The 17849-nt window shown below is 37.6% G+C and overlaps 1 protein-coding gene across 1 annotated transcript in view; it reads right to left on the reverse strand.

Annotated features, from left to right (window-relative positions):
- The window catches only part of GPC6 (glypican 6), a 1081278-nt gene that overhangs the window by 1033233 nt on the left and 30196 nt on the right, over nt 1-17849 (reverse strand). The window lies entirely within an intron of this gene.

Consider the following 17849-nt stretch of genomic DNA (forward strand, 5'->3'; position numbering starts at 1 on the left):
TCCTTCCTCAGATTATGTTGGGACTGCCTCTCTGTGAAATCACAGATTCCACATGGCCTTTTGTTCCTCCTCATTTAGGGTTCTATCTAACTGCAGGCATGGTAGAACTCTGGAAACACTTCCCTAGTCCGTCTTCCATGCAGGACGTTTCTCTTCCCAGGCTGCCGACTTCTGGTACTTCCATATACACCTGTCATCTGTCTCCGAAACGCTTTCATCTATCTTTCTCATAGGGGGTGAATTTAGGTAGTATACCTTTACGACAATTACTAAATAAGAAGAAATGTCCATCCTTCAACAATTTTAAAAAAATGTCCTCGAGGGCAGCAATTTTGTCCCCAGTAATTTTCACACTTTTTGACATGACCTAGAAAGACCATCATGAGCTTTGCTAACTTTTTAAGCAGGGTTTTAAGAGATATAATTATTGTGAATTTTCTCCATCTACCACCATACACACACGCCCATATATACATACACACACATCCCATAGAAAATAAAGTCATTTCAAGTGAGAATACAAATTATACAAATTGATCTTCGACAACAGGGTAAAAGTATGTTAAAGATATAAACAGAACACTGATTTACAGTCTAAATTGCCAAACTAGGACTACAGTGTGCAAAACATCATTGCTCAACTTATGAAATTACTTGCCAATCCAAATATTAGTATTATAGCATGGTAGTGAGGACTACAACTCCTTTCCCTCTTCAAGAAAAGTGTATATTTACATATTTATGTTTTTTATTTGATAAAGTTGACATGCTACATTTTGTAAATTTAAGGTGTACAGTATGTTACTTTGATACATTCATATATTATAATAGGATTGTCCTTGAAGCAAATTGATCACATTACATCATTACAATACAATATTATCTATATTCATTATACTGTGCATTGAATCTCCATGGCTTACTTACTACTCGTTCCAAGTTTGTACCCTGAAACATTTGTTTTTATCTATAGATAACTGAAATGTTTTAATATTTTTTCAGTTCAGTAACTTTTCATTTTTGCCAGCTTAACTGATTGACGAATAAAATTTCAATTTTTAAAAACATCAAAATATTAAAATGAAGAGGTTATGGGTTAATAGGATCATCAGTGATCCTAGTTTTCCTCTCCTTAGACTGCCACAGTGTCAAAATTCCCTACAGTAAGCACATCTTACTCCAAAGATAAAGACCAACATCTTTAACACAGCTCTCCTGAACGAAGTGGCCTTAACCCTCTCCCTGACCCCCTCTGTGCTCCAACCCCCTGGCTTCCATTCATTTCCTTAAGGAGGACTGACCCCGTCTGACTCAACCTCCGCAGCTGCTGTGCCCTCTGACCGGAAAGTTCCCTCCTCCTCCATCTTTACTTAGTTAAATCCTACTTGAACCTTCAGCTCAGCTCAGACATTATTTCCCAAGGGGGCCTCTCCTCACTTTCCAAGCCATAGTATTCCCTGATAAAGACCCCCCACTACCCTCTACTTCTCCGGGGCAACACTGTTGCAATTTAGGCTCATACATTAATTTCATTTTTATTTTATTTCTCTAATCCATAAACTCCCCTAAGGCGCTGATTTGTTCAGTATTTTATGTCCAGCACTTGGCCCATAGTAGGCACTAAGTATTCGTTGACTGAAATGGAGCGAATATCTTTATAATGTTGTATGTTACAAGAGTTGTAAGATTTATGTATTTACTAGATAATTCTCAGACAAATTTGAGGTTAGAAAAATGTTAACTACACAAATGCATTATATAATGGTTTCACGGAAATCTGAAAAATATATGAACTACGAGGGCACATATCAAAAAGTGTCTCCTGTTACTAACATGAGTGCAAGTGAAGAAAGAGAATGTCAAATGACTACAATGTACATACTAAAGAATTTCATTTGTTGAGACATTGCTGCTCATTAATCCTGATAAAAACTATTAAATATTCTCTGTAGCTCAGACAAAACAGCTAACTACTGGTATAAATCTTCATAAGCCTCTAAAAGGACTTAAAAGACATAATAAACCCTATTTGTAAGACATACACATGATTTGAGGTTGGCTTAGTTTGGATGTCCAATTAAAGTTATTGCTAACTGCACCACCGCTATGCCCTGAGGGACTCACTTCTGGGACTCCAACTCAGTGGCCCTGCTATTTTCATCTGCTGCACAAGTACACCCTTTTAAACATAAAATCAGACTCACTTGCTTAAAAAAGGCACAAAACTACAGGTTTTAATTTACCGTCTGCAAGAAGCTAAACTTCATTATTACAAATGTACAAACAAAGCTAGAAAACTAGTAACATTCGAGGCAAAACAGTGTTGCCCTCGGAGAATAGGAACACTAGCATGCAGTTGTCAATTCCTGATCACCCATTTCTTAGATTATCTACTTTGTGAGTCCTTCAAAAGGAATCTGAAATTGTGGGTAGGCTTTCTGCAACCCATTTGCTGAGCTATGTACTTCCTCCAATTTGTTTCTGGGTTTTAGCAATACTGATTAAATATGCATCAAATCAAAGAAAAATATCAGGAAGTGAATGCATGTAATAACAAACATCCATATTTATCCACACAAATAAAGACATATAAAAAGGTTTTAATGTTTTGTTTTGTTTTTTTTAAGATTTTATTTATTTATTTGAGACAGAGAGAATGAGAGAGACAGAGAGCACATGAGAGGGGGGAGGGTCAGAGGGAGAAGCAGGCTCCCCGCCGAGCAGGGAGCCTGATGCAGGACTCGATCCCGGGACTCCAGGATCATGACCTGAGCCGAAGGCAGTCGCTTAACCAACTGAGCCACCCAGGCGCCCGGTTTTAATGTTTTAAAGTTTGCATTACCTGCAGTTTGGACTTATTCACCATATAGACCTCTATTCCATTAGCATACATAACTGAACAAAGACCACAGATGTCATTTCTCACATTCACCAGGCTGTCTACCTCTCCCTTCCAGCTTTTTAATGTCTTCTTTTGTTCTTTGCAAATAATGAAAATTAAAATTCCACCATTCTCAACAAACCCATTATATTTGGTGGAGACCACTTCTCATAGCAGTTCATATCAGTTGATTATTCTCCACTGGTCTGCACAGTGCTTACACTTATCTAACTTCCTAATGAATTACCGATAGTAGCTAATAGCAACTCAGTTGTGGAAGATTAATCCATCCCTTATTTTCTGGAGAAAATTGAGGCCATCCAGTATGACCTTTCCTAACATTTTGTCTCCTTTACCTCAAAATCTCACCTTCCCCTCTGTTCTAGTATTTTTCTATCAGGAAAAAAATAAAATTATTCCTAGTTTGGAGCTGATTAGAGATAAATAAGGTTGGAAAACATACACAGTACTAAATCCTCCTCCACCACAGTGGGCAATCATTCAAAGTGTCTAAAATTTAAAAGTTAAGTACCCAAGGGGCGCCTGGGTGGCTCAGTCGTTAAGCGTCTGCCTTCGGCTCAGGTATGATCCCAGGGTCCTGGGATCGAGTCCCACATCTGGCTCCCTGTTTGGCTGGAAGCCTGCTTCTCCCTCTCCCACTCCCCCTGCTTGTGTTCCCTCTCTCGCTGTGTCTCTCTCTGTCAAATAAATAAATAAAATCTTTTTTAAAAAAAAGTTACATACCCAAAAAATTATCTAAAAAAGTTTAAAGTGATTATCTCCATGGAAAGAGAAATGGGGCTGGTTGCAAGAGATTTTTCTAACTGGGTAAATACCTAACTCTTTAAACTACATTGCTATAACTTTAAAATAAAAAATATTCCTTGGGTGCCTGGGTGGGTCAGTTGGTTAGGCATCTGACTCTTGATTTCGGCTCAGGTCGTGATCTCAGGGTTGTGAGATCAAGCCCCGCATCAGGTTCCACACTGAGAGTGTTCTCTCTCTCTCTTTCTCTCTCTCTCTCTCTCTCTCTCGCTCACTCCCCCTCGAAATATAAAGTAAAATAACAAAAAAAAACATTAAAAATATTCCTTCTGTTTAGCCAAAATCAATCTCCCTAGTTGGTCTGTTCCCTTTACGTTTGAGAGTCCTGAGAGAAAACTGACAAGAAACTCTTTTTTTCACTCAAACGCATTGGTTAGTTCAGCTGAGCTGAGAGGGTGGGAGACTCAGAACTACCAAGGGGTTTTTCACACAACACATACTGGTCCGCACAGTGCTTCTTCTTCAAAGATGTTGACCATCTCAGAAGGATATCAGAATCTGGAAATGGAGGATGAATATACTTAGTTTGAAAAATTTCCCCAAGGGCGCTGGGTGGCTCAGTTGGTTAAGCGGCTCTGGTCATGATCCCGAGATCCTGGGATCGAGACCCACATCGGGCTCCCTTGCTCTGCAGGGAGCCTGCTTCTCCCTCTCCCTCTGCCTGCCACTCTCCCTGCTTGTGCTCTCTGTCAAAAAAATAAATAAAATCTTTAAAAGAAAAAAAAGAAAGAAAAATTTCTCCACATGATGCTGATAGATTGCCCTGAGTTCTTCCCCATGCCAAGGACGATTTTCATAAAAAATTCGTGGGTTTGTCTCAGCTCAAGGGAAAGAGATGGCTCCATTCCAAGTAAGTATTTTTGTTTCTTTCAGTATCTTCTTCTTCAAAAAAAAAAAACAACATTCAGAATTAGGACTGTCCTATGAAAAACAATATAAAAATGTTTCTTCAGTTTATTGTACATTGAAACCACTAAATAACATAGTAAATGTTCACTTTCAGAAGATATAAAAAGTTCCTAGTAAATGCTCAATGCCAAAAACAATTTTGTAGTAAATACTATCACATTATTAGTTCTATATCACTCAGGTGGCCACAATAGTAACACATAAAAGTATAAAAATGAGAGGCTAGGGGCACCTGAGTGCCTCAGTTGGTTGAGCATCCAACTTTCGGTTTCTGCTCATGTCATGATCTCAGGGTAGTGGGATTGAGCTCCATTTAAGCTCTGCACTTAGTGCAGAGTCTGCTTAAGATCCTCTCTCCCTCTCCCCTGCCCTTTCACCCCACGCTCACACACTCACACTCTCTCTCTCTCTCTCAAATAAATAAAATTTTTAAAACAAAATGAGAGGCTACATTGGCCCTGCATTCCTCATCTTCCCACCTTTCCATTCCAGGCACTGCCCATGAGAAACCATGGACTCTTGAAAGCCCACACCATGGTTACCTGTTGCAGGCAACATGAAGAAACCCACACAGGAAATTCAGAATCAGTCCCACTGTCATGAGCAATAGAGCTCATCTGGTATGGACTAACTGAAGGCTTGAAGAAGAAGAATCACCAGATGAAAATCACTGATTGGTTGCACTTTCAAACAGAAGTATAAATCTGAGGGAGGGAATAGAACAGTAGTCATGCAGAACAGGAGAACCAACAGGGTGTGAGAAGGTGTGGGACAGAATGAGGCCAGGACAGGGACACAGATGTACCCGTTCTTTTGGTTGCAGGGGCAGCACCCATGACATCATCCAGTACAGTTCCTGGAGTAACTACGATACACATTTGGAACAGACAACAGGAGCCAACCTGAGAGTGGTGACTGAGAAACCACTTGGGGGCCCCCCAAAACTGGCATCCGATCCTTCCCCTTTTAGTGGTAGGGAGAAGAGAACAGCAATCAAAGAATACACTCAAAGGAAAGAAGTGAACGTATGTAACTATAGGGGCGAGTTAGTAGAATGGATGAATTTATTGACCTAACCACTTAAAGAATCAATCACATCAGTCACCAAGAGTTACCAGATTTCTTCCCATTTCTTCTGAAAGATTAAGGCTGCTTCCTTTTAAAGTATCTGAAACTGACATTGGAAATAAGCTTTTATTTCATTGTTCGAAATATAATCTATCATTTGATAAGTCCCCATTTTTCAAACACTATTTCTACCATCAGCTAACACTTCAATGTTCATGTATAAACAACGTACTAGAGGCTAAAAATGGCTTTAACTCTAAGATGCCCATAGGAAAATGAAAAATTAGACTACCATTTGTGAACACATGAACACAGTCAATTTTGACAAGCACTTGCCAAGTCCATATTAAGGTTAGTGATATCCTAATGGCATTGGCATCAGAAAATAAATACAGAATAAACACAACTCAAGGTGTGTCTTTGGTAGGGGGACCCATGTACTGAATATCGAAATTTTCTAAATCAGTAGTTTCTAAATAGCTCCATATTATAGTTTTTTATTATTTAAAGTGCTTTCTTGACAAACTAACCTCAGTAGTTAGTACATGGATATTTAACACTGAGGTATTACAACAAATTATTTTGGCTTATTTCTTACACATCTTAATAATTCCTTTCAATTAGAGAGAAGCATTATTCTGCTTTCAAAACTCTAATCTGTTCTCCAAATAAGCATCATTCTAGCATCCATTCTGTCCTTTCCACATAGTAAGAGGCAATGTGATGGGGTAGATTATGGAGGCCAAATCCTGGCTCAAATACTGTTCTCACCCCCTTATAGCTGCATGACTTTGGACCAATTATGCAGTATTTCTGGATAGCCTTATGTTTTAAATTGAAGGTAATAACATCTGCCTTAGAGAATTTGCTCAGCTGCATTTGTAAAGTATGCTTTGCATTTCCTTGCAGAGCCCACCTGGTTTGAGGTCATGACAGGGCTATATTCCATGTTACACATCTATCACAATATGAAAACACCACACTTCAGTACATATTTATTTTGTGTTTACCTTGTACATAGACATGAACATCATATTCAAAAGCAATATATCTATGTCCAGTGTAAAAACTCCAAAAAAAAGTAAAGGGAAGGAAGATAAACAATGTGTAATGTTAGGTATCAACTTTCTTCACTTTATTTTATGTCTTTGTAGAATCTCAGAGCCCTGTTGGCCAGTGATATTATTTGGCTCTAGATTAAAAAAAAACTGTGGGTAAAAAATCTACAAAAAGGAGGAGATAACCATACGCATACAAAGAAGGCATGTCTGTAAAGCTAGGTTTGCTCAGGGAATTAACATAGGTATATGCCTATTCTTGGCATCAGGAACAGGAGGTAGAACACTTTCTTGGCACTTCCTAGAGAGAAAATTTTGTTCTGATCCTTCCACTTGGAACTCTGGAGGATGATAACCATGTGCAGAAATCTCACCTCAGACACAAGGGTGGAAAAATGCATTCAGGTGAACCACAGGATAAACACGGCTGCTTTTAATCATGACTTGGAACTACTTATTCTCTAAAGGAGGTCACCTGGTGCATTCTGGTCTCAGGCAGGTATCATCACACCCCTCAATGCTTGCTACAGGCTAGGCATTTGCCACAATATTTGCACATTTAACCAATTTGTGCTCTTATTACTGTGAAACTTACATAAATCATAACTGAAAAACCAAACAGTCCATTTAAGACACCACAATAGAACTTTTCAGTTACCAACCTCAAAACAAACACTAGAATATAAGGTTAGTACAATTTTCATTTCATTTATTTTCTATCTCTGAAGAAACTTCAAGTACTTTAGGTCCTTTCTATTCCTCTCCACATTAGGAAATGGAACTATACCATATTGATTTTAAAGATAAGGAAGAGAGAAAAGCCACCCATTGCCCCCCCCCACCATGAATTTTATAACCTTGTACTTTCAGCCATAACATTGAAAACCTTACACTTTCCTAATTCTTTATCCTACAGAGTACTTTTCAAATTATGCACAATAGAACATGAGTGTCCTTCAAAAGATAAGTAAAGCTGTTTCTGCAATCAAGTAAATTTAGGAAATATTGGAAGCGACATTAAAGAGGCCGTCTTAAGGCAGGATCTCAAGGAGTCTTTCATATGCTGACAGTCACTATGAATCCTGAGGGGGTGATTATAGTACAGCATTTGCAAACTGACTGGACAAGTCTTGATAAACCCTGATAAACCACCTCTTACTCCTTGAAAGAATATGTTGGAAACTACCGCTCTGGACCAAAAGTTCCCAAAGTGTGATCCCCAGTCCCAGAGCTCAACATCACATTGAAACTTGTTAAAAATGAAAATCTGCAGGTTTCTCCCCAAACCTAATGAATTAGCATCTCAGGGGTGGGGGTAGGGGTGGGGAGGTGGACCAGTATGACCATGCAGGTCATGAAGAAGCTCTCCAGGTGATTCCAATACAGGTTTGAGAACTACTGATCTAGCTAGACCTTCTGCCCTGCAAGAGTGAAAACACAGTCTCAATTAGCTTAGAAAAGAGTTTTCAAATCAAAATGAGTCTTTAGTAATAGGCAGTTTTTAAAGATAGATCATATTTCTTCCTCCCTTACCTAAATCTATTCTGATTTAGAAAAGCACCTATAGCTTTACATGTTATAAAAAAGGTCTTTTTTCACTCATTATTTTACTGTTTACTCGTAGAAGGATAAAATCTCTGACGCTTATTAAAGAAAATTCATATCTGCTTTTGTCGTATATAAAGGAGAATGAAAACATCACCGACTATTACATGATCCAGATGTCCTATATGACTTTGTTAGACATAATAAAAGCAGAAATAAAAACTAATGTATCAATATACGTCTTTTAAAAATATTTGTCTGTATCTAAAATAGTTAAAAATCACAGAAACAATGTAGAAAGGAGGGGAAACCAGTGTTTAGTAAGCACAGAATTTGAGTTTTGCAAGATGGAAAAGGTCTAGAGATCTGTTGCACAACAATGTCCATATACCTAACAGTACTGAAATGTACACTTAAGAATATTTAAGATGGTAAATTTAATGTTATGTGATTGTAACCACAATTAAAAATAAAACAAACATTTAAAAAATAGATTTCCTTATTCAGCTCACACAGTGGAACTGAATCATGGTAGCACTTCCTAACGATTGGAAACGTTATTATAATATCAATATGCTCTATCCTGGAATGACAGTATTGAAGGAAAATGTATTTAAATCATTGGGTCATAATATAAACTTATTTTCAAAATAAAGAGTGTGATTAAAAAGTGAAGGCACAGCAACAAGGGGCTAATTTTATGTTAGGAAAACAAACATGAAAACCCTTAATATAAATAAAAGAAACATTCCCTGGTCATTTACTCCACAAGCTTCTACTGAGTTGTGTAAGCACTGAGCTTGCTAAGCCCTTGGGAAACAAAAGAGATATGACACCTGCCCTTAGGAAGCTTATAGTACATTGGAAAGATATTTACCCAAAAAATTACACATAGTTGAACAATTATTCTTTCAAAAAAGGTGAAAGTCAACAAATTGGTTAAAAAAATTAACCATAGTCTTTGTCAATATATGCTTCCATAGTGCAGCTAAAACTCACTTAAGTTCTAAGAATCTCTGAACATTTCAAGTTCAAGCTCAGACTGAAGTTGGAGGAATGGAGTTATAATAAAGATACCTTGGTTTCATCTGAACAGACAAGATTTTTGAGAAGCAAAAACATTTATTATAAGCTTTTAATGCCTCCAATATAATCTCACATTTCTCTACCAGCACTCATCATTTCTATTTGTATAATGCCTGACAGTTTATAAAGCACTTTCCTTGACATTATTTCACTTGATCCTTACAACTCTTAATTAGGTTGGCAGATATTATCTTCATCATTTTATAGATGAGATGCTGAGACAGGGAGATGAAGCGACTTGCTAACAGTCATCAGGCTATTACTTGCAAAACCAGCAGTAAAAACCAGGTTTTCTTTTCACTGTGCTCATTGATTTGTGAATTCCTTCACTCAGAGTAAAATGATGATGCAACCTTTACAGAGTATCATAACTAAGCTAATAATTAACAAAAAAAATATATGTACTTAGGAGTTGGGATAGGACTATAGGAGATGTCATGGGGAGAGATTTTTGAAGGAAAATGTCCCTCCCTAGGTTCCTCTTCTCTCCAGTCACAGAACCATGTAACAACACCACTGCTGGTTTATGAATATTTTGGAAGCATTGATTATCATCGTTATTGCCTTAAAAAATGTTGAAATGGAGGACAGTATTTGTATGAGGCAGCATAGAAAAGGGACATAAAATGGAAATTCCTCTTTGCAATCTGCCTAGGAGGCTAGCAGAGAAAGAGGTAAGCTGGAAAGAAAAGAAAAACCATCTGTCTAAGAAGTTCCAGAAAGGACAGTGGGCTGTACATCATGACAGAATCCCTGCCCAGGGAGTGAGGCTTCCACCAGGCCTCTGGTACCACATCTGACGTACTTCAAATAGAAGGCACAGAGCTAGCAGCAAGCCACGCCACGGGGGCCTCCTGAGCAATCTCCAGCCCTGAGGTCCAGGAGCTGCTCATTCCCACTCCGTATATGCTCCTCTTCAGAGAAGCCCTGAGATCTAGGCATTTCTGGCCAGAGTGCACTTCCTCCAACCATTCTAGGGGAATCTCATCCTATAACCATCTCCACCCCCTACACGACCTCCCCACAACATATGTGCATGCATATACACATCATACCACCCACACACTCTCCCTCCTTCCCTCCCTCCTTCCCTCCTCTCTCTCTCTCTGGCTAGCTGAGTTCAAGATCTCAAAGTGAGAAGATCAATAAACATGTTGGTGAAAAGACCAAAGTTTCAGACATTTTAACGCTCTATGTCCCTGACTAACCTCAGATCTTTTACCAAAAGATCTACTACAAAGGCAAAAAAGACACTAGTTACTGTATTTGACTTGTTCATAACCCATGACGTAAAAGTTTAAGCACCGAGTTCAGTCTGGGAACAGGGACAATCTTTTTTTTTTTTTTTAAGATTTTTTATTTTTATTTGTCAGAGAGAGAGAGAGAGAGAGAGAGAGCGCACAAGCAGGGGGGAGGGGCAGAGGCAGAGGGAGAAGCAGACTCCCCACTGAGCAAGGAGCTCAATGTGAGACTCGATCCGAGGATCCCGGGATCATGACCTGAGCTGAAGGGAGATGCTTAACCCACTGAGCCACCCAGGCACCCCCAACAGGGACAATTTTGAGGACTTTCTCACCTTCCTTCTGCTGGAGCTGCAAGACCATCTTTGACTCCTGCTTGGCTAAAGATAAGTGTTTCCACCTTGGTGGAAGGAAGGCAGGAAGGCAGGCAGGAAGGCAGGCAGGCAGGAAGGCAGGAAGGCAGGAAGGAAGGAAGGAAGGAAGGAAGGAAGGAAGGAAGGAAGGAAGGAAGGAATCGAAGTACTTAAAAATTTTCCTAGCTGTTATGGGCTGAATTATATCCCCCTACCCAAAACTTATATGTTGAAGCCCTAACCCCTAGTCCCTCAGAATGTGACTATATTTGTAGATAGGGCTTTTAGAGAAGTGATTAAGTTCAAATAAGGCCAGAAGGGGGGTCCTAATCAAATTTGACCTGTATCCTTACAAGACAAAATTTGGATGTACAAAGAGACAGCAAGGATGCAGGAGCACAAAGGGAAGATCATGTGAGGACACAGGGAGAAGGTGGCCACCTGCATGCCTAGGAGAGAGGCCTCAGAGGACACCGCGCCTGCACGGACCTAGGTCTTAGACTTCTAGCCTCCAGAATGGTGAGAAAATGCATCTCTGTTACTTACACCCCCCAGCCCCCCAGTCTGTGGTCTTCTGCTATGGCAGACCTTTAGCAAACTAACACACCAACTGAATCCTATGCTCCAACGGGTCTCACGTTTGAGTCCATGGATTTCCCCTTTGCTGTCTAGTCAAACACAGTGTTCTAAAGAATGACACCCTCTTCTCATTTCTATGCCTTATAAAATTGTCTAATGTTTAAAACAAAAGGATCCTTTTGCACAAGATGCAAATGTGCATGAACTAGGCTCAACAACAGAAGAAGCCATTTCATGTACCCAATTAAGGTCTTAAATGAACCATTTTTAGAAAAATAACCATTAAGAACTTTCAAACAGTCTTTCCCCCAATGAGATGAAAAGAGTTTCAATGTATTACTGCATCTGTTTGCAACATGTCAGAGTTGGCAGCCAGGTTAGCCTATAATCAGAAGAGGCTTTCAGTTTGGAAGCGGGACGTGTAATATGCCTCAATATTTTGCCTGATTAAGTGCTTAAATTCAGAAGGCTTGAATAGACAATCCAAGTTTGTGAATATGTAATCTTGTGATTAAATTTCCCCAGTGTCTAACCCCAAATCCTTACTAATTCCCTATACAGCATTTTCTCTGAGTCTTTTATAAAGTATTATGTAAGGCGCTAATTTGTGATACAATATTGGTATGTTAAAGTACTCTGAAAACAGAAAATTATTACATCAAAATTAGAATTAGCTGCATTCCTAACATGCATTTCTATTAAAATTTATCCAGAAAATTTCAAAAACAGTGGATATATTTTTTGTATTTATTGCAGACATTTTATGCATTTAAACTCGTATTTTTGGTACAAAGCCATAGATCACTAATAAAAAAAAAAACCTGCCAATAAACTAAGCTGAAATATCTGAAGTCAGGTTTTATTTGTCATAGTTTTTTTCAGATGAAAATAGTTTCCTCCTTCCCAGGAATATCACATTTCATTTCAGACCCCTAGCAAAATGCCTGGTACCTAGTAAGCACTCAATATATACAGTTGAATAAATGAATATAGATACTGTAAATATTTTAGGATAAAATCTCCATGCAGCAAAGAATCTGGTCCTCCTCTGGAATCCATTCATTATAGCATAACATTCAACACTTTGATACTATAAGTATTATTTTCGTACTGATAATAAAGGAACCAACATATTATTTATATAATTTCCAGAATGAATCTACTACATTCCCCAAAACAATGACACATTATTCATTTGTTTACATGATATTGTTCACCAAAATGAACACCTTAGGGACTGACATATTTCAATGCTTAGTAGATAATGGTTGAATGAATGAATGCATGTCTAGATGAACAATTTTTTAAAACTACCTTTTAATGTTTTACATTTCTTATACAGAAGCTGCGTGAAGACAGTTTTACCACTCCTCTTGAAAAAAGAAGTCGGTTGTTGATCTTAAAAGGACTATTACGTACAGAAATCCACAATAACAAAGTACATAAAATTTCTATGACAAACTTAAATTTTGATGGGTAAAATACTTTTTTAACTTTTAGACAAATGGATTCTCTCAGCTTAGCAGCAAAGGATTCCATGAGTCTGTTGTTATATCTGAAATATTACTAAGGGATTATGTGTTCAACTTTTTTTTTAATATCTCTCTTAAAGTGCAATCCTGTGTACCCAGATACAATTCAGACTACCTTTTGGAAAAAATAATTTGGAAAATTTATTCCTCGATTTCTGAGAGAACTAAAAGGTTTTTCCTAGACCTCAGGAAACAATTTGCCTTTTTAGAGTCGGGTTCATTCACATTTGGCTTTAGAAGTTGTATTTCAGGCCATAGATGTGTTGAGAAGGGGACGAAGCATTTTGCCTGTCTTTCCTTTGTCCTAAGTTTTTTAATGAGAATAAAGCCTACCACCTGTCATTTTTGTGGCTAACCAGGCACCAGCTTTTCCAATTCTAATACAAGAAAGCACAATTCTGTTTCTGCATTTTAACACAAATGTTTCTGAACTGCTGATATCTAACATGGAAATAAAGTAGGAAAAGTCAGTGAGTACGCATAGGCATCCAAGATCTGGATTCTGCGGTCCACTGTTCGTTCAGAGATTCTCAGCTGTTGCCAGTGATAAAATAGATGAATATTTATAACCTTATTTACTGAATCATTCACAGACATTATATCCAAATAAGACTAGAATACATTGTTGAAGCTCCACTCTGATACCTCACATGAATTATTTAAGAATCTTCACAACCTGGGATGTTGTATTTCAACAATCTGCGTGTTGAAAAACTTATAAACACTATGACTCCATTCTAATCACATCATTCAAACATTTCCTAAGATCTACATACACAATGAATCACCTCATTCTCTCATTTCCTCTCAAATTTCACTGCTCAAAATCATTCAAACTCATTGTTCTATAGATTATTTCTAAAATGAAATGATTTTTTTAAATTTATTTTTTTTATCCCCCCCATCACCTGCCATATATTTGTCTTTCACAGTGTGACTTATTTCACTTAGCATAATACCTCTAGGTCCATCTATATTGTCACAAATGGCAAGATATCATCCTTTTTGTGGCTCCATAATATTCCATTGCATGTATCTGGGTCTGTGCACCATGACTCCTTTATCTATTCATCTATGGATGGGCACTTGGGTTGCTTCATATCTTGGCTATTGTAAATAATACTACAATAAATATAGGGATGCATAGGTCTTTTCATACTAGTGCTTTCATTTTCTTTGGGTAAATAACTAGTAGTGAAATCAGTGGATCATATGGTATTTCTATTTTTAATTTTTTTCCACAGTGGCTCTATCAAGTTACATTCCTACCAATGGTGTATAAGTGCTCCTTTTTCTCACATCCTGTTATTTCTTGTCTTTTTAATTTTAACCATTCTGACAGGTGTAAGGTGATATCTCATTGTGGTTTTGTTTGCATTTCTCATGATTAGTGATGTTGAGTATCTTTCCATGTGTTCATTGGCCATCTGTATGTCTCCTTTGGAAAAATGTATATTCAGGTTCTCTGCCCATTTTTTAATTAGTTTGTTTTTTAGTGTTGAATAGAGCATAAGTTCATGTAAGTTCTTTATATATTTTTTATATTAACTCCTTATCAGATATATCATTTGCAAATATCTTCTCCCAATTCAGTAGGCTATTTTTTTTGTTTTGTTGATGGTTTGCTTGGCTGTGCAAAAGCTTTTTATTTTGGTGTAGTCCCACTAGTTTATTTTTGCAAGTGAAGTGACTTTTGTTCAAATTTTTAAAAGGCAATTTCAAAAGTAATATAAATTCATATATCATGATTAAATTCCCACCTAGTTTTAACTTTTGTTATCTTATTCATTTGGAAAATGTATCATTTAAAGACAACTTAAATGTAATCAAGGCCGTCATTAAAACTACAGCTTAACTATAATTATTACATCATCAAGCTAGTCACATTTCCAAATTCAAAAAGAAAATATCCCAGAGTGGCTGGGTTTATTATCCAATATACCTCATTATTATCTGAGGAGTTATTAGCAGGTAAAAAAACTATGGTTTATTTTTGTTTCATTAACATCAGTAAAAAAAAAATTTATCTTGATAGTCAATAAATAACTCTAATCCCATTGCCACAAAATAAACTTGATTCCAGAACATGTAAAACTTAAGAGGGAATGTCTTATTGCTTATTAGTTATATTTAGTGCAAGTAACTAAAAGAGTTAATTACTGGTCTTCTCTGGTAGTTAGCAAGACCTGGTTCTTTATTCTGAAAAGCCACGGTCACTAAATTTTTACAGTTGGGTTAAGGAAAATTAGTTGTTTGTCTACTAGTATGAAACTAGCTCCCATTTTAACAATAAACTATCACTCAGAATACCCAAATGGCAGGGATCTCCCACTCATATTTCTTTCCAAAGTATATGATAGTCTATGCAAAATTAACTTCTATATTAACAATAAGATCCACAGCTCTGCTGAAGCTCAAGGAAAAAGTGACTACAGTAAATTTTAAATCATTCATTTGGTCTTCTTCAAAAATCCTAACCATGGGTATATTGCTTACTTATGTTGGTCTGTTTCCAGTCATTTATTTTCAGATCTCTGTGTAAAAATTCATGTATACAGATATTCCTCGACTTGTGACGGGGTTACATCCCAGTAAGCTCATCATAAACTGACAATACCGTAATTTGAAAACACGTTTAATGCACCCAAGCTACTGAACATCACAGGTTAGCTTAGCCTACTACCTTACACGTGCCAGAACACTGCCATTAGCCTGGAGTTGGGCAAAATCATCTAACACAAAGCCTATATTGCAATAAAGTGTTGACTCTCTTGTGCATTGTATTGAATACTGTACTGAAAGTGAGAAACAGAATGGCTATATGGGTTCAGAGTGGTTATCAGTGTTTCGGTCGTTTACCCTCGTGATGGCGTGGCTATGGGCACGCGTGGCTTGCTGCCAATGCCCCGCATCACAAGAGAGGACCTGCCGCATATCACCAGCCCAGGAAAAGAGCAAAACTTGAAATTCGGAATATGGTTTCTTCTACCGAATGCACATCACTTTCACAGCATCATAATGTCAAAAAACCATTAGTCAAACTACCCAAAGTCCAGCCCGTCTGTGCTCTGAAGCTGTATCTGACCCACATTAAGCCTCCAATTCATCAACGGCTGTAAGGATTATCTAGGTCGTAATTTTTACATTAAAGATTTCTGAATACTTTTACCTTAAGCCCTAGCTGTTTCAAGAAAGAGAAAGTTATTTTTCCAAGTTCTTAGACAATACCTTCACTGTCATGGGGAGAGCAGGTGAGAGAGGGAGACAAATAGGTTTGATCTAATTAAATCAACTTTAAGGAGCTCAGTTAAGGTAAAAATGAATGAAACAGGAGATGATGCAGAAAGACTCGAGTTCTACAGATGAGTACCACTTTCTTCCCCAACCACGGAAGGGTCCTATAGAGACACTTCTCTTGGAAAAACACTCCAAGTGTCTTGTGCCCCTTTAGGCATGTCTACCTAGGGAGGGAAGAACTATCATCAGAACTAATGAATGCTGGAGAAAGAGTCAGGCTCACAGTACAAACCCTTACTTTCCTCCTGAATGAATTTGCTTTCTGTTCTGCTTCTTGCCCAGAGGAAAAATGGCAGAGGCCTCCAGTTGTCCAGATGTGCCATTAACTACGGGTGCAAGTCTGTTATTCTGCTGGGTCTTGGCAGCAAGCCCTTTCGATCTAAGATCAGAATGCAGATCTACAATCAGCTTTAATCTCCATTTGTCACATTAATCTCCCTCTGCTTTCTCTATATTGTTCCTCCTTTGGTCTCAAAGGATGGAAGCAAAGGAAAGGCAGGGTTAGTGTTTCCTCTCTAAAACCCCAAAATTTACATAAGACACTGAGGGCAATGTCCACTGGGATTTTACTTCCTTTTGAGGGCAACAAACACAAATAAATTTAAAAGGATGCCAATGTGAAAATGTTATGAGAAAGATACAAAATAAATGGAGCTGGTAAAGGCAGGGGGGTTTCTAGATAAGGGATTCTGGAAGGGCTTCAATGAGAACCTGAAGCAGAACTTGAAAGTATTTTGGATTTGAAAAGCAACTTACAGAGAAGAGGAGGGGAAAACATTCCAGGTATACAGAGGTAAAGTGATTTTTAATTCTTTGTTAAGTAGGGTTAAAAAAAAAAAAAGCACATTGTTTTTACAATGCATACTACCTAAACCCTGGATATGATATAAATATTATCTACATTTCTGTAAAAATATACAGATAATAGAGCATGTGCACATGTGTGTATGTGTACTCAGGTGTAAACACAAAAGCCTCTGGTGGGAAACATCAATTAAGGGTAACAGACATGAGGTCACAGGTGGCTGTGGGGACTCTTAACATTTAGTCATACCTGTGGTGGCAGAATGGGTACACCACATACGTCTCTACAGTGGACCTGTATTCCTATACTACTTAAGTAATTGAAAAAGACCATGAATAGAGAAAAAGAAAAGAAAGAAGAAACAGAAGAAAGCAGGAAGGGAGGGAAAATTAAAATGAGAAACCATGACAATAGACTTACACACCCTTAATTTACTTCTTTATTTAGAAGGTACTCTAGGACTGTAAAATGTCAGTGGGACATTTTTGTGACAATCAATATTCATTACATTGATAAACACAAAAGTAGAAATCAATACTCAAATTTTCAACTGATAGAATGAGAAATAAATGTCACGTGGATACTCCTTTCTAAAAGCATAGGTTTTATATGTCTGTCTTAAATCAAAATTTAATTTTATTATCTTTTCACTGATAGAATCCTAAGTCAA

The sequence above is a fragment of the Mirounga angustirostris genome, unplaced genomic scaffold, assembly GCF_029215605.1.
Source record: "Mirounga angustirostris isolate CCGP_5_RB_7025 unplaced genomic scaffold, mMirAng1.0.hap1 SCAF_3, whole genome shotgun sequence".
In the NCBI taxonomy this organism is placed as follows: Eukaryota; Metazoa; Chordata; class Mammalia; order Carnivora; family Phocidae; genus Mirounga; species Mirounga angustirostris.